The following is a 25,157-nucleotide window of genomic DNA, read 5'->3' on the forward strand; positions in this document are numbered from 1 at the left end:
AACATCCCCGCTGCAAATCCTATTATAATCCCTTCAACCCTTATTACACATCTTGTTTGCGAGCTCACCCCAACCCCAGCTTCCAATATAGCACCACCATCAGCGCAAAACAACGCTCTACATTCCAGCAGGATAACGGGGGCCCTTGCTCAAACAGCCATTGGTCGCCTCCGATTGTAGCTCTATTTATAGCCGTTGTGTTCCATTAAAACTATTGTTTCACTCTGGGCGACCTTCACTCGTTCCCAGGAGTCGGATCGAGCGCACCACTCGACTTCTCGTGAACACAGAAACACAACAATACAGTTTCATTGAATACACGAGGACGATAAATCCATCCTCTTTGTGTTAAATGACAGCCTCCGATCGGTGCTGCGCCCAACAGTTGGTTCTTTTTCCGTTGAAATGGATAAAAAAAATCCCATCGCTTCCGGGTAATTTTTTATGTCTCTTCAACAAATAATTAGCATATCTAACCTCACGGGATGCGAGTTCAAATCCTTTGCACCTGGCACAACAAACCAGTATCTCCAACGCTGAACTTTTTTTCCCCCGAAAATAAAAACCAATGAAGCCAAAAGCCTCCAGTGTGTTCCGGTTGTTGATTCTGGTTCGGCACAAGCGGGCTCCCCCAGAAAAAAAAAACGCTCTCGGGGGGGGCGCCTCTGTCAGATTCCAAGCGAGAATGACAATTTCCATTTGGGCAAGCATTCCGCTGAGTCAGTCGAACTTATGATGAATTACAGTCTGCCGGAGAACTTCTGTGTTATGAATACCGCCCGTGGCACCCTCCTCCGGGTACACCGCCCCCACACTTCTGATCCTAACAACAAAGTTTCTACGAAAGTGTGGGAGAGAGGGGAGAAAGCTTTCTGCTGAATTTCCAATTCCTAGCTCCGGACGGGGAGAAAAAGGAGAATCGCTCAAATCGAGTCTACTTAGCAAAAGTACACCCAGGAAGTAGCGGCACCACCTCCCCAATGGCGAGGGAGGAGGGAGCTCCCAGGCTCGGTTCGGCTCGACTTGTGGCATCCGCGCAGAATTCGAACCTGAATAAACAAATTGGATTCAATTTTGGAGCACGTGACGCGGCTTTTGTGCTTGGATAACGTCGAGAGAGACAGATACTCCAACCGCAGCAGTGGTTCTCTAGTAGAGCAGTGGATTATCTGGATGACTTGGAGGTTCTTCTTGAGATAAATCATGGTTACTTGACGGTGCTATTCCTCCTGTGTGCTGGGAGGCCCAGCGATGGCAAAAAAAAAGAGAAAACTCGAGTGAAGAAGCTATCCATCCTCTTCGGCCATCCTTCGGGTAACTAATTGTGGAGGAAAGGTCAAGGCTCGTCCGGTGGTAGAAAGTAGAAATTGTGGTTTGGTGTGGCTTTACGTTTAATGTATACTCATTTTCCCGATTGATTTCCAAACAACATTTCAAAATGAGTAGCAATATTAATTTTCCGCTGAGTGGATAAATTTAAATGCTTTCAAAACGATGGTCGCTTCTCTACCACCTGAGGATTCGATATCGCACTCATACACTGACAAATAATGAGCATATTGAGCATAATTTAGTTTCTACTTACTTCGAAGATTGTACAATGGATTATTTTTACGCGACATTTTTTACGTGATTTATTATACTATTTTCCAGCGAAGCCACCGTATAATTATTGACCTGACTCTGTTCGATGTCTTTGTCGCAAAGGCTACCAAAAAAAACAGTCTTCTCTAATGCTGCTATCACATACAACGGTTTTGCTTGATATTATAGAAAATATCGCCCACTATTCAGTCCCTAAAGAGTAGCGGTACATTGCCTCATAAGCCCCACCCCTGTATGGTTCCTCTTTTAGTCAGTAAGCGTTAAGCGTTAAGCGTTTTTTTTCCCCTTGTTGGGTGTTAACCACTGCGTCCATTATTTTGAACTATTGTGGTATGCCCCATTTTTTGTACTACGCTTCGAGCTTATCTACTGCTTATTGATGAAGAAGTAGACTGAAAGCTATAGCGAGATAGGTGCCAATCAGGAATAATCTGTTTGATAAAATTTACAGTCCTAATCGGCGACACAGACCAAACTTCCTTGGGCTCCAGAATAGCCTTATCAAGGTGTTGAAGTCTGCGTTTTGTTTTTTTTTTATCCAAAATATATATTTTATTAAGGCTCATATGGCGTCAGCCTAACGGGGCCGGGAGTTCAATATTTTGACAATGTTTGCTTAGACTATGTTAGTAATATGTAACCGATTACTCGCGATTGGCTCGAGGTTAGTATTACAAGTGTTTTCGTAATTCGGATGTTGCTGTCTCCAATGCTCTGTACGTGTGCCCGACACGGGATACTTCCTATTGGGATGCAGCTGACCCTTAATCAGCAACGCCCCCCTAGTCTGTACCCCATATCTAGCGTGGTGCGTCTTCTCGACTCGAGGAATCCAGGATAGAATGGTCACTAGCCGGCGCAATCATCAGCTCGTGTAGAGTTGTCATGAGCGGTACAACCTTTGGCTTTTGTTGAATCATCAGTGGACTGCACATCCTTCGGCCCGTGCATCTGTAAAGAGTGTGTGTATGTATTGCCGCGACTAAGTAAAAGTTTATCGATCGGATAGGAGGGATATGAAACGGGGGCACAACGAAAGAAAACATCATTAAACGTTGACATCGGCGTTCCTGAGGAACAGGTATAGATGAAGCAGAAGATCAGGATCACGACTACCTAAGATATCCCGGACGGGGATATCCGATTGTCTGCCTTGTGCTCTCAGTGCTCTAGAGAGCTGAGAGCGAGCAGCATGGAACCGGATACACGACCAGACAACATGCTCGATGTCGTGGTAGCCATCGCCACAATCACAAAGATTGTTTGCTGCGAGCCCAATGCGATAGAGATGCGCGTTTAGGTTGTAGTGATTGGACATAAGCCGAGATATCACGCGAATGAAATCACGACCTACATTCAATCCCTTGAACCATGCACTCGTCGAGACCTTAGGGATAATCGTGTGTAACCAACGACCGAACTCATCACCACTCCACATGCGCTGCCAACACACGAGCGTATACTGACGAGGAATGTGGAAAAATTCATTATAAGCAATTTGCCTTTCAAAAAGTGTGCCTTCTGAGGCGCCCACCTTAGCTAGCGAGTCCGCTTTCTCATTCCCCGGAATCGAGCAATGAGAGGGAACCCATGCTAAGGTAATCTTGAATAATTTTTCGACCAAAACACTCAATAGATGTCTTATTCTAGTTAGGAAATAAAATGAGCGTTTATCAACCTTCATTGAGCGGATTGCCTCTATTGAGCTGAGACTGTCTGAAAAAATAAAATAGTGGTCGATGGGCAATGTTTCAATGATCCCTAGTGCGTAGTATATCGCACCCAGTTCAGCGACATACACGGAACAGTTTTTGAGTTTTTGAAAGAGGCACTGGAATTTTCATTGAAGATGCCGAAGCCAGTAAACCCGTTTATGAATGAACCGTCAGTAAAGAACATTTTATCAGATCCAACTTTCCCATATTCTGCCGAAAATATCGGCGGAATAGAATCGGAGCGTAGGTGATCTGGGATTCCATGGATTTTTTGTCGCATGGACAGATCAAAAATGACAGAGGAATTGCAGAAGTAAGGGAAGCAAACTTGATTGGAGATGCCTGGTGAAGGGTGCACGTCGTGGGTAAGGTACTCATGGTATAAAGACATAAAACTTGACTGAGGAGTCAGTAGATTTTCGAAGTTATCAATTACCAATGGATTCATGATCTTGCAACGGATGAGAAATCTGTAGGATAATTCTGTGAACCGAAGAGTAAGCGGGGGTACTCCTGCCAAAACATCGAGACTCATCGTATGTGTCGAATGCAAACACCCCATGGCTATACGCAGGCAACGATATTGTATTCTCTCCAGCTTGAGAATATGAATCCTGGCAGCTGATCGGAAGCAAAAACTGCCATATTCTAACACTGATAATATCGTTGTTTTGTACAACTGAATGAGGTCTCCTGGATGGGCACCCCACCATGTTCCGGTTATTGTTTGGAGAAAATTGATTCTTTGCTGGCATTTCTGTTTCAAATACGCAATGTGTATTCCCCAGGTACACTTAGAATCAAAATATACACCCAGGTATTTGAAAAACATAGAGTGTTGGATCGTTTTGCCGGATAGGTGAAGCTGGAATTGGGCGGGTTCGTGCTTCCTAGAAAAAACGACCATTTCAGTTTTCTCCGTAGAGAATTCGATACCCAGCTTGAGGGCCCACGTGAACAGATTGTTCAGGGTATCTTGCAACGACTTTTGCAGAGCGACGGGATTAGTACCCGTGATGGAAATAACTCCATCGTCTGCAAGTTGTCTCAGCGTGCAGTCTCTAGTTAGACAATCATCCATATCATTGACGTAAAAACTGTACAAAAGGGGGCTTAGGCAGGAGCCTTGTGGTAGGCCCATAAAACTGTTACGAGAAGATTTCGAGCTGCCATGAGAGAAAATCATGTTTTCTAACAGTAAATTGTACAGGAAATTGTTGAGAATTGGTGAAAGTCCACGATTATGAAGCTTCTCTGAGAGAATTTCCATGGAAACTGAATCAAATGCCCCTTTGATATCGAGAAAAACGGAAGCCATTTGTTCTTTGCGAGCAAATGCGATTTGGATTTCAGAAGATAGCAGCGCGAGACAATCATTTGTCCCTTTACCTCGGCGGAAGTCAAACTGCGTATTTGACAGCAAATTGTTCGTTTCAACCCACTTGTCCAAACGAAGTAGAATCATTTTCTCTAACAATTTACGAATACAGGATAACATTGCAATCGGCCTATACGAGTTGTGATCGCAAGCCGGCTTGTTGGGTTTTCGTATGGCTATCACTCTCACTTGTCTCCAGTCATGCGGGACAATATTCAGCTCCAGAAACTTGTTGAACAAGTTCAGCAAACGCTGTTTTGCCAAGTCGGGAAGATTCTTCAACAAGTTGAATTTAATCTTGTCCGACCCCGGAGCTGAATTGTTACACGAGAGAAGGGCAATTGAGAATTCCACCATCGAAAAATTCTCATAATCGCTTTGAAGTGGAATGTCGCGTACGACGTTTTGTGCAGGAACGGTGTCGGGGCAAACCTTCCTTGCAAAGTTCAAAATCCAACGGTCAGAGTATTCCTCACTTTCGTTTGTATGGTTCCAGCCACGCATTTTCCTAGCCGTATTCCAAAGAGTGCTCATGGCGGTCTCCCTTGACAAACCATTGACGAACTTCCGCCAATATCCACGCTTTTTTGCTTTAATCAAACCTTTTAGTTTGGCTTCTAGAGCTTGGTACTTTAGAAACCATTCCACTAATCCAGTTTTCCGGAATTTTTTGAAAGCGGATGATTTTTCAAGGTAGACCTTTGAGCACTCCTTGTCCCACCAAAGTGATGGAGGACGACGTCGGAAAGTGGTAGCAGGAACACGTCTCTGTTGAGTTATACTCTTCGAGTGGAGGAAGTTCATGCATTGAAACAATTGCTTCAGATATTATTTCCGCAAATGTTCTCCAGTTAAGTTTGCTTAGTTAAGTTTAAGTTAAGTTGTTAAGTTTAAGTTAGTTTGCGTTTTGTTAGTGCTCCGCATTTGCAGAGCAAATGTTCCGAGGTTTCGCTTTCGGCATTACAAAAGCGACAAATATCATCTTGCACTAAACCTATGTTTTTGAGATGGTATTTAATCGGACAGTGTCCTGACCAGTGAATGTGCTGAAGTCTTTCTTATTAAGACTCAGCAATTGTTGTGTAATTTTAATACTCGGCGTGATAAATTTTTTTGACTGGTTAAGTTGTACAGCCATCCAGTTGGCCATTACTTCCCGGTCTTCCCATTTCTTTAGCTCACTCTTCGACACACATTCAGAAACTCCACAGAATGGTTCTGGACCAGTGAAGGGTGAGCTTGAGCCGCGTCTTGCGAGTTCATCTGCTTGTTCATTTCCCTCTATACCGCAATGGCCAGGAATCCAGTACAGCTGTACCGAACTTTTCTGACACAGTTGTCGTAAAAGGCAAATGCATTCCCAGACAATTTTTTAATAGCACTTGAAAGCATTGAGGGCTTTAAGTGCTGCTTGACTGTCTGAGAAGATGCAAATGTTAGCATGTCTATAATTTCTTTTAAGGCAGACATTTATACATTCTATTATTGCAGCTACTTCTGCCTGGAAAACTGTTGGCCAGTTCCCCATAGCTACAGAAATTTTTATTCTGGGACCATACACTCCAGCACCTGTTCTGTTACCCATTTTCGACCCATCGGTATAGAACAGGATTGAACCATTACGAACATCGGGACCACCCTCATCCCATACTGAACGAGAAAGTTCGATCACTCTGTATGGAATGTCATAATTGGTCCTTGGTTCCATCCAATCGCTGTTCATCTCTGAGGTTGGTCCAACGGGTGAGAGATTCAGGATGCTCAAGTGACCAGTTTTGTCCCCGTCTAATATTTTTTTTATATCTTTTTAGCTTTAGAGCGCTTCTATTAGCCTCCAGCTGAACATGTTGACCCAAAGGTAACAAGTGAAGGATAGCCTCCAATGCCTTTGAAGGTGTGCTTCGTATTGCTCCTGTTCCAGCAACGTATGCCAGTCGTTGGAGTTTGTTTAGCTTTTTTGTAGCTACAGTCTCCTTATTCTTTGACCACCATACTAAAGAGGCATAGGTTATCCTAGGCCGCACAATTTCTGTATAGACCCACATAACCATTTTTGGTTTAAGGCCCCATGTTCTGCCTATCATTTTAGAACATGCCCATAGGGCAATGTTGGCCTTACTGATAATTGCATCTAAGTGTGCGTTCCAGTTTAGTTTAGCGTCTAGGATTACGCCTAGATATTTCACTGAAACGCTGAATTTTATTTTCTCTCCTCCAAGATTTAGAGTCTGCAGATGTAGTTTCTTCTTTTTGGTGAAAGGAACAATTGTTGTTTTTGAGGGATTTATGCTCAGACCTTCTTTGATACACCATGATTGTGTAAGGTTTAAGGCCATCCTGCTCGAAATCACATCGTAGAATTTGCCACGTACCATTATGACTAAATCATCAGCAAAACCCACGGTTTCGACTCCATTCGTCTCCAAACTAATCAGAAGGTCGTCAACCACCAGTGACCAAAGTAGAGGTGATAGAACCCCTCCTTGTGGGCAACCTTTCGTTGCAATCACAGATGTCGACGACCCACCCAGCTCCGAGGTGATTTGTCTATTTGTGAGCATGCCTTTGATCCATTCGACTATGCAGTCATCGAAATGTCTTCTTCTCATAGCCTGTGCCATTGATACATAAGAAGCATTGTCGAAAGCCCCTTCGATATCAAGAAACGCAGTTTCTTTTGACGAAAGAGATTTTTCAATTTTAGTCACAAGCGTGTGTAACGCTGTGACTGTGGATTTGCCTGATTGATAGGCAAACTGGTATTTAGATAAAGGGCATTTGGACATGAATACAGACTCTATGTATTCATATAATACTTTTTCCATAGTTTTCAGCAGTATTGATGATAAACTAATTGGTCTGAATGATTTTGGGAGTGTTTTATCACGTTTCCCAGCTTTTGGAATGAAGGCCACTTTAACGAGTCTCCATGTGAAAGGAATGTGCTCTAGTATCAGACTTGCCTTAAAAATCTCGATTAGAGATGGAATCAGCTTAGATTCTCCTTCTTGAATCAGGGCTGGAAAAATTACATCTGCACCTGCGGATTTGTATGGTTGAAAGGATCTCACCGCGCTTTCTACTCTGGTCCTCGTGAAAACCATTCCAGCAACTATCTTTGCGACATCCTTTGCACTTTGAGAATACATTCGAGAGCATTTCATGTCGCGGTTGTAGCTAGGACTGGTATCAGAATGAACCGATGTAGATCCCGGGAAGTGAGTTTTCATCAGTAAGTCTAGTACTTCTGAGGGAGATTTTGTGAACGATAAAATCGTCGTCCTTTTTGAGGGAACCTAACCCGTTCGAGTGGTCTTTTGCAAGAGTCTTGCTTAGTCTTGCAACGATTGGGGTACTTTCAATGCTTTCGCAGTTATTTACCCAAGATTTTCGTTTAGATCGTCTTAGTTCTCTGTTATATTCGGTTAGGGCGCTCCTATATTAAGACCAATCCGAATTAGTTTTAGCTCTGTTGAACAGCTTCCGCGCTGTTTAACGTAGCCGCTCGAGCCTTTTGTTCCACCATGGAACGTTTCTTGTCGAAGAAACTCTCTTAAGTGGACAATTACTGTTGTAGACAGAAACTATCGTATCATTTAATTCTTTTGAAGTTGATTCGAGCTGTTGAATCGACCTTATTCTTGTGTTAAGAGTTTCTGACTCGAGTTCAAGTGAATATCGTTCCCAGTTGGTTTTTCTTGGATCACGATATTCTCTCTGTACTGTCAAGCCACCATCCCATTCGAAGACAATGCGTTGGTATGCGTTGAGGGCATACATCCCAACGCGATACGGAGACAAAGATACTGAATTCGCTCGAGTTTAATGAGGTGTGTTTTGGCAGCTGATTGAAAACAGAAACTGCCATACTCCATCACTGAGAGAATAGTTGTTCGATACAACATTATAAGATCTTCGGGGTGGGCTCCCCACCAGGTGCCGGTAATTGTACGGAGAAAGTTTATTCTTTGTTGACATTTTTTACTCAGATACCTAATATGGGCCCCCCAAGTACATTTGGAGTCGAACCAGACCCAAGATACTTGAATGACATAGCATGAGTGATCGGTTTACCCAAAAGTTGAAGCTTTGGTTTTGCTGGTCTATGCTTCCTAGAAAAAACCACCATCTCTGTTTTCTCCGTGGAGAATTCGATCCCTAGCCCAATGGCCCAGGTTGAAAAATTGTTCAAAGTATCTTGTAAGGGTCCTTGCAGGTCGGATTCGTTTGATCCTACGACAGACACCACTCCATCATCTGCAAGTTGTCTTAGGCTGCAATTTTGTGTAAGGCAATTGTCAATGTCGCTTACGTAGAAGTTGTACAAAAGGGGGCTTAAACATGAGCCCTGGGGGAGGCCCATGTAAGAGACCCGACTTACTGCCGAATCTCCGTGAGAAAAGTTCAAATGTTTCTCACAAAGCAAGTTATATAACATATTATTCAATAGAGGCGGCAAACCCCGAGAGTGTAATTTGTCTGACAAAACCTCTATTGAAACAGAATCAAACGCCCCCTTTATGTCCAAGAATACTGAAGCCATTTGTTTTTTTTCGGCGTAAGCCATTTGAATTTCTGAAGGAAGCAACGCAAGACAATCATTCGTCCCCTTGCCCCTGCGGAACCCATATTGTGTATCTGAGAGTAGGCCATTCGTTTCAACCCATCGATCAAGGCGAAACAAGATCATTTTCTCCAACAATTTCCGTATACAAGACAGCATTGCTATTGGGCGGTACGAATTGAAGTCGGACGCGGGTTTTTGAATAGCTAAAACTCGTACTTGTCTCCAATCATCTGGAACAATATTATGTTCCAGAAACCGATTGAATAAATTCAACAAGCGTTGTTTCGCCACATCAGGGAGGTTTTTCAACAAGTTGAACTTAATTCGATCCGATCCCGGAGCAGAATTGTTACATGAAAGAAGAGCAAGAGAGAATTCTACCATCGAAAACTCGGAATCAAGATCGCACCTACCTTGTGGTATATCTCGAACAATTTTTTGCACAGGAGCGGAATCAGGACAAACCTTCCGTGCAAAATTAAAAATCCATCGATGTGAATATTCTTCGCTTTCATTCGTTGAAGAGCGATTTCTCATGTTTCGAGCCACTTTCCATAATTTTTTCATTGACGTTTCTCGTGACAAATCTCCCACGAAATTTCGCCAATAAGCACGTTTTTTCCCTTTGATCAAATTTTTGAACTGATTCTCAAGGGCTAAATACGTTTGATAATTTTCAGGAGTTCCACGTTTCCGAAAAGCTTTAAATGCATTCGATTTTTCTATATAAAGCTTGGAACATTGGCTATCCCACCATAGATTGGGAGGCCTTCGGAAAATGGTGGAACCTGGAAAGGGTTTCGTTTGAGCGCGAACTGCGCTGTCATAGATCAAACGAGAAAGGAAGTTATACTCCTCCAATGGAGGTAAACCATCTCTGGAATTGATGGCTAGAGCAATAGCGTCCGCATACTTTTTCCAGTCAATGTGTCTTGTGAGGTCATATGCCATGTTTATAGATTCAGAAGAATTCGACCCAATGGTGATGGAAATTTTGATTGGCAAATGATCACTACCGTTGGGGTCCTGGATTACATTCCACTTGCAATCTAACGATAGTGAATTCGAGCAAAGCGAGAGGTCAAGAGCACTTGGGTTAGCAGGAGGTTTAGGAACACGTGTTGTTTCCCCAGTATTCAAAACGGTCATATTGAAGCTGTTACAAAGGTCATATATCAACGATGAACGATTGTCGTCGTACTGTTCCCCCCAGGCAGTTCCGTGAGAGTTGAAGTCTCCCAAGATGAATCGTGGCTCAGGAAGAAGTGAGCACATGTCAACAAGTTGCTTGCGGCTAACCGCAGCTCTCGGAGGCCAATACAAGCTGACAATACAGAGGTCTTTTCCTCTGATGTTTGCATGACAAGCAACAGCTTCAATCCCTCCAATAGGTGGAAGGTCATTTCGAAAAAATGAGTGGCACTTATTGATCCCCAATAGCACCCCTCCGTATCTGTCATCACGGTCCAAGCGTATAATATTGAAATCATGGAAAGAGAGATCATCTCGCGAAGAAAGCCAAGTTTCGGACAGAGTAAAAACATCACAATTGAATTTATGAATTAAAAATTTGAATGTATCCAATTTAGGGATTCCCAAGGCTCTTGAATTAAAGCTAAATCCATAGCGTCTTAGCGTAGGTTTATTACCTCCTAGACAGCACGCTAGACGCTGCTTTAGCGTGATGGAGATTTATTTGCAGAACGTTAGTGTTCTGCGTTATTTTCGACCGCTCGTTTTGTTCATTTGGATGTGGATTATTCATAGAAGTCGCGTTAAGCGTTAAGCGTTAAGCGTTAAACGTTATGCATAAAGCGTTCAATGTCAAACGTTAAGCGTTGAGCGTTCAGCATTAAGCGTTGAGTTTCCGTTTCCGTTTATACTCAGTTTCGCTTTAACACGATCGTCTCTCTTCCTTTGTCTGCCTCCACTTCACAAACTCCATTTCCGGTCGATTAGAGTCGTTTTCAATGAACAGGATGCCACCCTATCAGAAATAGCATAGGAATGCAACATTCGACTTCCGCTGTCAGAATGCTTCCACCTTATACCCATATCGTAGGACTTTTCCCTCGTTGCTAGTCGTTCTGAGCTTGTATCAACAAACCGGAAGTCAAAACACGTTTATTTTTGTTTTCCGCTCGTCAGTTATTTCCGCTAATTATCTATACAATTGCGGATGTATGTCATTTCCGGTTAATTGGGAGTAGATTTGCTACAAAAATAGAGGGTCGGCTCAGGACCTTATATATCCGTGTATGGTTAGTAGCATGACCAGTGCTTGAAAATATCTGTTTCACATCAATCTATTCAGCTGAATTTCCGACCACATTCGATCATTATACCATTGCATTCGGGATACCGAAAATGAACCAACGCCAAACCTCACGATCACAGCAAGCCACTCACAGTTGATTCATCCAGTTTCGTTCATTCTCTTTTTCGTTCTGCTCTAAGACAAGACCAGACAACTGGCTTCTTACTCTTCTTCGTCGTCCAAAAACGAAGCCATGACATGAAGATGCCAGAGCTGCCAAATATTATAAAATATCGGATTTTTCAAATTTCTATTTTAATGAATCGTAACATTTGGTTGGTGCGAATTCAATGATTATTGCATATTTTCAAATAGACAATCTCAAAAATATGCTTTAAAAGGATAAAATAAGTCTTTTAAATACCCATATCTATAATATAATCGTTTCCAAAACAAATTTGGGATTTTTTTTTAGCAAATAAATCTAATCTGACAACCGTTACAGCGTTATGCAGATTCTCATTGTCTGAACCAAAACATTCTATCTTATTATATGAGCAGGAATACAACCAAAACAACGTTAGGAAGCCATTTTATTCATACAAAACGTAATTCAAAAATAAAAATGAAGTGTAAAGCCTTAAATTGTGAGCGAAGGACGGATACTCATCCTGAGTATAAATTTTATCGGTTCCCTCAAGACAAAAATATTCGGAAAGAATGGATTCGATTTTGCGTGAACAGTGAATTAGAAGTTCCATTCTTTGAAATCAAATCAAGCACAAGAATATGTAGCGTAAGTATTAAAAACTAATTCTAAAACATATCCTAATACTAGTATATATACAGGCTCATTTTGTTGATGGGAAATACAATGAAAATGGAGTTACGAAAATTCCGACCTTAGCTGCATCCGCGAATGAGGAATGGGAAGAGATACAAAGTATTGAGAACAATTATGATTTGGTTGACGTATATGAAGGAGATAAACAACTACAGGAAGAAATATTTCGTTTGAAACATCAAATTTCCAAGCTGAAAAGGTAGTGTGTCAAAAAATATGTTATTTTCTAATATTTTATATTGATGTAACCGTTAATAGAATTGTAAAACAATGGAAGAAAAAATGCGGATATCTGACCTCGAGAATTCGTGGAAAACAACCCTTGAAGAAGCTTTTCAGAGAAGATCAAATTAAGCTATTAACAGGAGAGGTTAAAAAAGTGAAACGTTGGTCCAATGAAACGATTACGGAAAATTTACAAATTCGGTTTGCATGTCAAGGTGGATACGACAAGCTTATTCAAAAAGGCTTCCCGTTCCCATCCACGAGGACTCTACTACGCCAAATTGAAGGAGTTCGTTTCAGTCCTGGTATGTAATTATAATCATATGTCTCATCGCATGTTAATATATGAAATGATATTTTGTAGGTATTCTTGAAGATATATTCGAGCTGCTACAACATAAAGTCTCCACAATGTCGGTTGAAGAAAAGGACTGCGGATTGGTTCTAGACGAAATGAGCATAGACGAGGCAAATGAGTTTTGCCAAAATACGAAGCAGTTTGTTGGAACAACAACGCTTCCTATGTCCCAAACTTTAGCCTGTAAAGCTTTGGTATTCATGCTAGTTGGAATCGCAGCGCGCTGGAAACAGGTGGTTGCTTTCGAGTACACCGGCAACTCTATACAAAAAGAGTTTTTGAAGAATGCTGTATTGTCTGCAGTTTCAAGAGCAGAGGGAATCAGTTTGCGTGTCCATGTTATAACAACAGATTCCGGGTCCGAAAACCAGCGCATGTGGAAGGATTTGGGGATCGATATTCGTCGCAAAAATGAGACATTAAATGCTGCGATACCTCATCCAAACGCTGAGAACAGAATGCTAGAGATCATACCCGATCCCGTACACGTATTTAAAAATACAGTACATGGCTGGTTGAACAATGTCTACCTGAAAGTTCCGGATTGGTATGTTCGTGAAAAAAAGCTAACATCCAATATTGTTCATCGAGACCATTTAACCACAATCGTGAACTCCGAAATAAACAACACGTTGCGGCTTTGTCACAGACTAACGGCCTCGGATGTGTGCTTTGACAACAGAACATCTTCAATAGATAAAATGAAAGTATGCAACGCAACAAAATATTGCAACAGGACGGTGGCTGCAGCATTGAAGTTTCATGCGGAAATACGAGAATTACCGGAGCTTCTTACTACCGCATGCTTCATAGAAGACTTTGCTCGATGGTTCGAGCTTATCAATAATAGGGCAGAAGAAAAAGTATTTTGTTTGAATGATCCTATGAAATATGACGAGGATATCGCTCATCTGAAGACCATGGTGCGGTTAATGTATGATCTCCAAGTAGGACACGGACATTGGAAACCATGGCAAACAAGTGTAATCGTTTCCACGAATGCAATTGTGAGGTTGACAGATCGGCTTTTGCATGAAGGACACCCACAAATATTTACATCGCGGTTCGTCCAAGATTGTCTGGAGAGTCTTTTCTCATTGATTCGTGCAAAGCAACGACGCCCAACTCCATTGCAATTCAGCAATAACTTGAAAATTGTGACTCTTTCGCAATACATGACCGTAGTACCGAATGCTTCGTATACAGCCGATACACAACAACATCTTATTGGATTGATAGATTTGCTATCAAAGCGGCGTGAAGAATGTTCAGCCCAGAAATTGATGGACAATGAAGCAGCATCGACATCATATCGAATTTCAGCTTCATCTAATTCTAGTGATAATGTGGATGATATGAATATTGAATTCGACTATGAGTACACCGTCGATGAAGCGAAAACTTTTCTCGACAGAACAGAACAAAATTCGTTGTTCTATATAGCTGGTTTCATCATCAAAAAAATTATTCAGCGGGAAAGAACATGTCAGCAGTGTAACAAGAGATTGGTAGTCAGCAAAACACAACCTAGATTGTATCAACCGTCTCTTTTTTCATATTTGCGAGCTACAGCTTCTAACTCTCCCATCTGCATAGTGAATGATGAGACTTTTAATTTCTTCTTAGCAATGGAAATTCTATTCCGAAATATGAAATCGCATTTGGAACCTAACGAAGCTGATTTGCCGAAGAAAATGGCAGGAGAAATGTATGTTTTGCCATCCACTTTATTCCATTGTGAAAAAACAAGGAATGACATTATAAAACAATTTATATCTTTTCGTTTAAAAAGCGGAGAAAACAAAAAAACAAGGAAACGAAAATTTGATAGCAGGAGCATGGCATGGTAGAAATAAAATATATTAGTATCAGAAACCAAATAGATTATTATTAAACTAAACTTATGTCCATTTCCATTTTAGTGTTGTCCGAAAACTCATTTTTTCCACTTTTTCCCAAAAATGACTTTTTCAAAAAATCATAACTTTTGAACCTCTGAACCGATTCAGATGATCAATAAATCTAATTGAAGCCAATGAGGTAGATTTTTAATAGAAAAAATATTGAAAAAAGTATTGAACTTGGAAAGAGGGTTCTAGAGAGGTGTTTTTTTCGTTTTAGAGTCATTATTTTGTAAATTTAACATGTTTTAAGTCTTCGTTCAATATTCTTATGTGACTAGACTAGACCTATGCGACTAGAATCTTATCTTTCCGGTAAGTGTGATATTTTTTCAAAAAAGATTGGCTTATTGGCTTCAATTTAATATGTCGATCATCTCAATCAGTTCAGTAGTTCAAATGTAATAAATTTTTGCAAAAAATTATTTTTGGATAAGAGTGGAAAAATGATTTTACGGACGACCGGTTAACTTTGAAAAGTCACTCAAAAACACAAAAAAGCCTATCTGATATCGAGATATGTTATGTAATAAATCCTCAGCTTTCAAGAAAAAACATAAAATATAAAAACATAAAAACAAAAAACATAAAAATAACAGAGGTTCTCAAATGGGGATCAACATAGGTTAGGAGCCTGCCTGTTGGTCTCAAATGTTCCTATCTCACGCCTCCACGAAGATCATATGACGACATTTTTAGATCGGGCGTGAACTGGAAACACACACCTGGTCTTGGCTCCGAGAACGGGTGTCGAAAGTGGCTAAGTGAGGGGATGCGAGCGAGTCAGAGCGCTATATCTCTCCCGGGGAAGGCCTCCCGGGTCATGGAGGCCTTGCCAACCCGCTGTCTCCCGGGCAAAGGAGATACACCCAATAAAATGGAGCTACGATCACGAAGAATAATTAGAATGCGATCACCCGAGGAGGGTCCCCGAACTGGAGCTGGTCCTGGAACGGGCGTAAGAGCGAGCGGCCAGCGGCTGGAGGGCGATGTGCAAGAGCGGGCCACCAGCCGGGTTCAACCCGAAGAGCTACCGCCACACGGAAACAGCAGCCATCGACATCACCCAAGAAACGCTGCGCCTACGAGACGTGTTGCGACTGCCAGACGACAGTCGTCCACACTTGTGGGTACCACTAGGCGCCGGATCATGTGGACACACGAAATGAATGAATTCGTGATCCGCGCCTATTACATCTGCACTGCTTTGGAGACGGACATGAGCGGTCGCCCTCGAATACTAACAATGTTCGAGGAAGCGTATCCAGAGTTCGTCGGGAGGCTTGATCAGAACGCGATGAACGCGAGGCGTAGAGCGATAGTACGCAACAACATGCTCTCCCAAACGCAAATCGACGAGATCAAGCAGCAGGTGCAGAGAGAAATAAGCTCCAGGAACAACAGGGCAAGCGATGTGTCGAGACGAAGTTCAGTACGGCTGAGCAATTCATTCGCGAGTGGGGCACGCGAATCAGCACCAGTGGAGGCCACAGTACTACAACCCCCTGAGCCGGAAGACCCACAGCCAGATCAACAACTACTACGCGATCTGGTCTTCCACTACGACGAGGCGATCTCACAGTTCCGCGACACAGACCCATTGTCGCGCCCCAGGATCCCGAAGTTGCAGCATTCCCGCAGGCTGACAAGTGCAGTAAAGCTCATGAACGAGCACGTTCTTCCGCTGCACTTGGTTGATGCTGAGAACATGGAGGAGCTGCAACTGAAAGTTTACTGTGCTGCTGTGGCGACCGCCAAAAGTTTAGGATACCGTATTAGGCCAAGAGGCGGACTGCTCCAACATCTCCGTGAAAGGCGTGAGCCTCCATGGCGAAGGAGATTGGAGCAACGGATCCTAAACAAGCGCGCCGCAATTGGAAGACTGATGGCGTACAAAAGAGGCAGCAGATCGGTGAAATTATGTCGCCAAGTTGCTGTGATCGTGCGGCCTACTGAACTTCGCCAGCTGGGAGCTCACCAGCTGACGGAAAAACTCGACACACTGGTACAGCAATTGAGCGTCCTTACAAAACGGCTGAAACGTTACTCTGACTCTGCAAAGCGCCAGGAACAAAATCGGATGTTCAGAGATAACGAAAAAGCGTTCTACGACCACATTAGCGACGAGAAGCCCGACTACCGCGAAGGTTTGCCAGATATTAGCGATGTGACGAACTTCTGGGCTGGTATTTGGGAGACCCCAGTAGAACATCGCGACGGGCAAATGTGGTTAAGACGGGAGGAGGAGAGTTGTGGTGAAATTGGAGAGATGCCAGCTATCATCGTCGGAGAGAACGATGTCCGCGAAGCCTCGCGGTACCTGAGGAACTGGGCAGCACCGGGCCCCGATGGTGTCCAGAACTTTTGGCACAAGAAGCTGACCGTCGCACATCCAAAGATAGCTGAGTGCTTCAACAAGGTGCTACGTGACCCACACAACCTTCCTCAATTCGCCACCCGTGGCGTCACCTTCCTCCTCCCGAAAGACAGCAACACATTGAACCCATCAAAGTACAGACCGATAACGTGCCTATCGAGTCTGTACAAAATACTGAGCAGCATAATTACCGCCAAAGTTTCTGCTCACTGCGAACAGCATCACATCATCGCAGAAGAGCAGAAAGGATGCAGGAAAAATACGCATGGCTGCAAAGACCAGGCCATCATCGACGCAGCCATAGTCGGCCAGGCGGTATATAACCAGCGGAACCTAAGTATGGCCTACATCGATTACAGGAAGGCTTATGACTCCATACCTCACTCGTTTCTCGTCCGGGTATTGGAGCTCTACAAGATTGATCCCGTCGTCGTTAGGTTCCTGCAGCATGCGATGAGGCAGTGGAGCACGTCTCTGCACCTCAGTGATGGGGAAAATGTGTTGCAGTCTAGAACGCTGCAGATAAAGAGGGGGATATTCCAAGGCGACTCTTTCAGCCCGCTTTGGTTTTGTCTGGCACTGAATCCCCTCAGTAGGACGCTCAATAGAAACGGTCATGGCTATAAAATAAGGTATGGCGACGGCGCTCACGAAGAAGTGACCCATACCTTCTACATGGATGATCTCAAGGTCTACGCTGATTCACGTCAGCGTCTAGGTGTAGCTATCCGGGTTGTCGAAGACATAAGCAGGGACATCTGCATGGAGTTCGGCCTCGACAAGTGTCGCTGTGTCCACCTGCTGAAAGGACAACTTACCGAATCCGGAGGCTACGAGGTCTATGACGGCGAGTTTATAAGAGACATGGTTCGTGGCGAATCCTATAAATATCTTGGATTCCGACAGCTCACCGGGATTCGCCACTCCGACATCAAGACGGAGCTGCGAGACAAGTTCTTGAGTCGAGTGAACTGTGTCCTGAGGACTTTCCTCAACGCGGGGAACAAGGTACGCGCGATCAACACATTCGCGGTTCCCTTGCTGACCTTCAGTTTTGGTGTAGTCAAATGGAGCAAAACTGACCTAGAGGACCTTGAGAGGAGGATGAGGAAAGCATTCAAAGAGGCCGGAATGCACCATCCTCAATCGGCACTGGAGAGAGTTTCACTACCACGCAAAGAAGGGGGACTTGGAATAGTCGACATATCTGCACTGTGTGTTGCCCAGGTACGACAACTGCGCGAGTACTTCGCAGAACGCGCCAACCAAAACGCGCTATACCGGGCTGTCTGCGCCGCCGACAGAGGATACAGCGCTCTGCACTTGGCGCAAGCGGAGTACCAACTCAACTGCAATCTGCAGACAGTGGAGGAGAAGATTGCAGCTTGGAAGCAGAAGGCAGTGCATGGTGCCCACCCCCATCAACTGGATCGGCCACACGTCGACAAGGCCGCATCTAATCTGTGGCTAACGCGTGGTGAACTCTCTTCAGTAGTAGAAGCCGACATGATAGCCATCCAGGACAGGATAATGCCGACGAGAAACTGCAGGCGGTACGTCTGGCATCAAGACGTTGATGACATTTGCCGGATGTGCCATCAACCAGGTGAAAACATAGAGCACATTATGGGAGGCTGTCCCGTTTTGGCCAACGCAGCCTACACCGAGCGCCACAACAACGTGGCCCGTATTGTTCATCGACAACTGGCGCTCCAATGTGCTCTACTGGAAGACAACGTACCAAACTACCGGTACCTGCCTGCACCTGTCCTGGAAAATGACCGTTTCAAGCTGTACTGGGATCGCACTGTTCTGACCGACCTCTCGATCCACCACAACCGTCCAGATATAATGGTTTACGACAAGAGCGACCGTAAAGTCACCATCATCGATGTCGCTATTCCACTGAACCAGAATCTGGAGGAGACCCACGGTCGCAAAATCTGCAAGTACCGACCATTGGCCGTGGAGCTCAAGGAACTGTGGGGGCTAAGGGAGGTCCCAAGAATTGTTCCAGTCGTTCTCTCTGGAACTGGAATTATCCCGAAGACACTTCTGGAAGCGCTAAAGGTGTTGAACATCGAGAAGGAATTGGCCGGCATCCAAAAGTCGGTCATCCTTAGCACCTGCGCGATTGTCCGACAATTCCTCGGTCAGGACTAAAACAGCACGAGCATGCAGATACGTGCATTCCGCAGAGCCTAGTCCCCCTTTGGCATTCAGAAGCCCGGGGGCAGGTGAAAATTCTGGCTAGGTTCGCCTAGTTAAGAAGTGAGATAAGTCTGCAAAAAAAACAACTACAATCAATAGTTACGAAAACAAAATTCGATTTCTTGGCAAGCCTAATATTTTTCCAAAAAAGATTAATTGGCTTCAATTTGATATATCGATCATCTAAATCGGTTCAGTGATTCAAAAGTTATGAATTTTTAAAAAAGGCACTTTTAGGAAAAAGTTGAAAAAAATGATTTTTCGGACCACCCTAAAATAAGAAAAGGTCACCCTAACGAAAAAATAAAAAATACGGGTCTAATATTTTGCAATAAAGAAAGAAACTACCACTTTTCATGGAAATCTGAGGAGCACTATATCGGTTTGACATGAAATGGATGTATATATATATATATATATATATATATATATATATATATATATATATATATATATATATATATATATATATATATATATATATATATATATATATATATATATATATATATATATATATATATATATATATATATATATATATATATATATATATATATATATATATATATATATATATATATATATAAATTTTTCAATTCAATCAAAATATAGTAACAAAATAATTAGGTAAAACGTGTATACAATTCCTTCACATTTCCTCTAAACTAAGTATCGTAATATCAATTAAATTCATTTTTTTTCTAAATTCAATACAAACCCAACGTAATTTATTTTTATTGGCAACACTGGAAAAATCGACTTTGTTTACAAAATTTATCGAAATCGACCAATCAGAAATCAGAACGACTGACAGAAATTTGGTCCGTATCTGACAGAAATTTGGTCCGTAAAAGACCCCCTATTGTCTGATCTTATCTTAGGTTCTGCTCTGCGTTCACGGAATGTGAGCGAAAGGAAATATCCCTAGTTTTCTCATTCATTAATATTAATATAGAGGAGATGTGTCTAAAACGCGCCTGCCGGACTATTTGACCCGCTTGATTTTCTCGTAAACCAGCAAGAATAGAAGTGCAATAAATATAGGCAAACGTGCTAGTCAACGATAGAATCGTACCATGAAAGTTTTACATTCGTAACAAGCTTTAAAAAAATAAGAAACATTATGTTTCATTGGAAGTGATTTTCAACGTAATTTTCTACATCATTTCTATAAGGTTTTTGTTGCTCAAAACCGATTCAGAGGCGATAACTGTGGGTCATATCTATTGAGTCGAGTTCCCAGTGAATATCTCAGATGAAGAAAATGGTAAGAAAAGATTCTTTTCATTCTCAATTTGATATTTTCCGCATCAGCTTACCATCGGACAGTATGGCATACACTCGATCGGGGCAATTTTCTCGCTTTCGGCCGCAAACATTCTCACGAGACGAATAGCTTGTATGTGAGGGATGCCAGATGATTTTTTTCAAATATCTCTGCATGGCACGAATAAATGTCTTCAAATGTAATCATAATGAACAAAAATGAGCAAACCATCACGATATTTCTAAATTATGTTCGATAAATCACACAAACAATTGTTTTCACATACTTTGAAATGACCTCAGTATATTTTCACAGAATTAAATGTCTTCAAAACGAAAACATGTCTTCACATCTGGCATCTATATTATGTGCTCGGAGAATGCAGGAAAACAAGAGCGCGGACTGAAGAATTAATACACGAATACTGGGAGAACACGCTAACCGAAGGAACGGTTTCTTCTCTTCGCTGGTGGACATGAAGGGAATAGATTGATGGAATCTCTCATTCATAAAAGCTTTTTCTCTGAGAGAAACAACTCATGGGCATATTATACTTCTGCTGGGCCATTTAACACCGTATGATTGGAAATTTAGAATTTGGGCGCCTTTCAAAATAAAATTCGTAGCACTTTTGTTATTCAGTATCTAAAATACAGAACGATTACAGATGACTGAGGGTCTAATCTACGTACTGACGTAGTTGTTACCTTAAATTTTAAGAGCACGGTCAAGATAAATCCATTCTCGCTTAGGGGGTGCGTATTACACACATCTCCTATATCAGTTCATTCACTATCAGCATCGTTCTCGGACACTGACGAAACGGAGAAATTCGTTGAGGAAGATAACGAAGTACAGAATGCTCATAATAGTGACAAGAAATTAAATTGTGGGAGCATGCAAGGTCTCCGTCTCAGTTAAAATGCTTTCATTTTACATAGTGAATATGCAATTCCAATTCCACTTGTCAGAAATGCTTCAAAAGACTCCAATTCCTATGTAAAAAAAATACCGACTCAAATTTCGAATATTTAATTTTTTACTCAAATTCCGAACACACGAACATAAAATGGTGGTCTCCAAGACACAACCGCAATAGGAATATTTCGAGCTTTCTTTTGCAAACAGATCAAACTGTGCTATAGAATTAACCGATGAAATTGCCAACATTCAGCTTTGGCTGACGAAGTTTGCATTTACTACTCGCCGTCCAAGCCTATCCAACCCTTAGCTGTGTGTGTGCGTGCAGATATTGTTGGTCTCTCTTTTGTTGGCATTTTCGCTTGCGCCACCAATTTGCGTTGCGCTTTCGGAGTAACTGACTCAATGAAAAAATCACACACTTATCGGGATATTGAAAATGAACAGTCGCAACATTCCTGACAATTCAGTGGCAATGAATAAATGTGAATGAATTCTCATGACTCGAACTTCAAGGAAAGCTCAGATAGCGCAGAATAAATATTAAAGAACACAATTGTAAATTTGTTTGACGTCGAGTGAGTGACAGCAGCATCGACAAGCAAAATAAACGCGTTACACTGATAAAAATGTATTTTCAATATTACTTAACAAGCTCAATATTACCAAGCCCTGAGCATTGTGGTTCATTCATTATTGACAGATATCCAAACACTGTAAACAAGCGCTAGCAAAGCAGCAACATCAACAGTAACAAGGGTCTTCGTAGCCCAATTGGTTGTGTGTCCGCTACTACGCAAACGATCATGAGTCCATAACTCAGAGTCCTCAACTGACCATCGTTGTGTGTTATTCTAGATACTAAGTGCACGCAACAATTATCATTTGACAGTAATACCAGTCGTTTTCCGCTCACATTACGGTCTGCGGCATCGGTAATTGGTGCTATTAATAACACAACAATGGAAGCCTCATATCAACAGTCTCGCTGTGTATGGTCCAACTGTCGATATACATGTCGCCGAAAAAGGCGACATGTATATCGATAAAGATAGGAATACTCTCACGTCTAAGTGGCTACTGTGTAACAGATAAAACAAATATTTACCGATAGATAGGAATACTCTTACACAGTGTTGTAAACGGTCGACATTTCTCTCAACCATCACATACTACTCTTGCGCGAGAGTCACGGCTCAATATGTATTGCGAATGTGACCAAGAATGCATTGCTCGGTTCCACCAGTCACCTCAGAAATAAACGCACAGCCGCAAACACGACCATCAATTGAACGTTCATATATTCTATCTTTCTGTCGAACGCACCCAGAAGCCCGGTGAAAATATGCTATTTCCATTCTACCATTCGTGATCATAACCATCCTTTAATTCCGGCTAATATGACTGTAGTTTTGATGTCATTTGACATTGAAACTGCAGTGGTATGCATTCATTTTCTCTCTTTATTCTGCATTCAAGCGTAGCTGCACACATACATCCACCTTCTCACCCACACATCCATACACGTTGGATTACTCTCTCCTAAGTCCGAATGTCTTGAATGAACGTCTTAAGCAGTGAGCGTTCCCCGTGAACACTGTTGTTCAATTACGGGACGATGAATAGCTAATGAATAAGACGGAAAAAAACCAAATTTCATATGACATTTTTGGTTCAACGGTACTTTGACTGTTCATGTTATGATGTTCATGAATGATACAGCACATACGTCTCCATGAATAGTCATACGATGGTAACCATTAGCAAGACTGCTCTTACACCTAAAAATGGCCACTGTGTAATATACAACAAATTATCAAGAGATAAAATGTACACGAATAAATTCGTCCCTTTTACAGCTGAATTGCTAAATGAGCCTAATAATAATAAACAAATGGGATAAAAAACAGAAACAACCTCAGAAGAACCAACAACTTTGTCAACAGCAGCAGCAAACGAGTTCAATTTTCCTATCACAATATGAACGAAAATACATCGCGTGTATTTAGGCTTCGTTCCTGTCGCAACGTATTTTATTCCACAGTTTACCAAGCAGAAAGAATTGGTTCATCAATTCTTTTCAGAACAATTTTTCCAAAAAAAGTTTCCGTTTCCGCTTGCAAAGCTCAAGCGTCCAGAACCACGTTTCCACCGGAGAACTGTGTGCCACTAGACGAGAGGTTCTCGTGCTATCAATCCAACACACACAGTGGTATCAATATTGTTTGATTGAGACACCGCATCGATTTTTATGCCGTTTGATAGAGAGTGCTTTTGTGTTTTCGCATCACACGCACACATTGATGTTGTTTTCATGCCAAAGATGGTTCAAATATGTTCGCTCTCGAAGGTTGTTGTAGATCCCATTGAAGTTCAAAATTTCCAATGATTCTATCAGCTTACACGTTGGATCCGTTGGATCTCCTCGTCGATTACTTCCTCGGGGGATACGTGACGGACCGTTGCTATGTTAATAAGCCACAAAACTTGGACGAATTTAAAAAAGAAATAACTCGGATTCTCAACAGCATCGAAGTCGTAATGTTAGAGTTGTGCATGAGGAACTTTGTTCACCGTTTAAAACGCCCTAAAAGACCCTGTATTGACTAATTATTATGTAGAATAATGTGTAATGAAATATTATGAAATAAACAAAATAAAAATTATTAAAAAATATGATCGTTATCCCTAATGAGTAGCCCGAACAAATTTTTACTGATATTGTACCAATGGAAGGCCAAAAAATCTAGCATTACTGAACCGATTAATGGGATTTGTTAAGTCGATATTGATCCAACATTGGACTTATAAACCCTAGAGCATCGAATTATAAGCGTGTCTGGTTAAAGAGTACTTGAAACAGATTAAAAAGGCTACTCTTGAGATAGTCGTACTTGATTTGTTTTTAGCAATGAAGTCATTCTTTATTAAAAGCAAAGGTGGTGTTATTTTTATTTTGTGCCCTGTTTTTGGTTTTGTGGTGCTCAAATACAGATGGTACGAAAAATATATATAATACTAGCTGACCCGGCAAACTTCGTTCTGCCCAAAATTTATTTTTCGTTATCACATCCACGTTTTCTTACTAAGCGCTGTTCATGGGTCCAATCGCAGAATTATTCATTGATTGATCTTCTAATCTACCCTTTAAAATTGCCTTTTACTATAAAATTCCTAGTACTTCTACCAAAACTCGACATTATAATATCAGATTATTTTCAGACACAATTCTCGTTCAAGATTTTTCAACCACTTGCAAATAACATGGTTCTCCGTTACGATACATGCCAAATTTGGTACTATTTGCTTGATTAATTCTCGAGTAATGCAGCCCCTCCTACCTTCCCCTTAATTTGTGTTTCATTTGTATGGCAGCCCCCTCTTAGAGAGGTAACTACCGTAAAAACGTTTATTGCACCCTAAAACATCCACATATATATATATATATATATATATATATATATATATATAGATTCTCGGTATAGTGCGTAAAACACGGTAGTGCTATATTTGTTTCGCTGAGGTTGA

General features: G+C 41.9%; 1 protein-coding gene across 4 annotated transcripts in view; it reads right to left on the bottom strand.

Moving 5' to 3' along the window:
* Positions 1 to 25,157, bottom strand: part of LOC129762074 (octopamine receptor Oamb) — a 336,413-nt gene that overhangs the window by 188,739 nt on the left and 122,517 nt on the right. The gene's annotated exons all lie outside the window — the stretch shown is intronic.

The sequence above is a fragment of the Toxorhynchites rutilus genome, chromosome 1 (genome assembly GCF_029784135.1).
Source record: "Toxorhynchites rutilus septentrionalis strain SRP chromosome 1, ASM2978413v1, whole genome shotgun sequence".
Classification (NCBI taxonomy): domain Eukaryota; kingdom Metazoa; phylum Arthropoda; class Insecta; order Diptera; family Culicidae; genus Toxorhynchites; species Toxorhynchites rutilus.